Genomic DNA, 605 nt, shown 5'->3' on the forward strand with positions numbered 1-605 from the left:
TTTTTTTCTCACGTATCCTTCTTCAAGTGCAAGAGTGCCTCGCAACAGGCTTAAAACCCGCGAGCTTCTGTCGCACGCGGTCGAAGAGTGGAGCAGATCTCAACATGAATCTTGGTCAGCTGAAGTGGCTCTGAATTGAGTACTACGGACTGATTTGAAGGCTCGCGCGTGCGACACCCAGCACATTCAGCACTTTCTTCTACACCTGGCTCTATATCGGCTAACGCACGAACTTGGCCATGCCGTCAATACGGTGGTGACATTGGTGGATACTGTCTGTAGGACTCGTTCGCCTCCTGGGATGACTATACATTAACCGTTAAAATTTTGTTTGTCTGTGCATGGAAGGTAGCCCATTCTCGGACAAAGGCAGCATTTTGCACCGATCGGGCACTTTTGCAAAACAAGGAGGTTTTAGACCCCTCAGTCTAGGTAAAATGCCTCCACCCGGTACAAGGATCGCTCAAACGCACCCATTTTGTTCAATTTCAATTGGATATAGGGAGAGGTTAGAGTTTAGGTGTATTCACTGTCTTTATTCTTCCCCCCGCAGGGCGATCACATCCCGTTAAACACGTTGAGATTTGCCAGTAAATGACTGCGTT

Source organism: Phytophthora parasitica, assembly GCF_000247585.1.
Source record: "Phytophthora parasitica INRA-310 unplaced genomic scaffold supercont2.12, whole genome shotgun sequence".
Taxonomy (NCBI): Eukaryota; Oomycota; class Peronosporomycetes; order Peronosporales; family Peronosporaceae; genus Phytophthora; species Phytophthora nicotianae.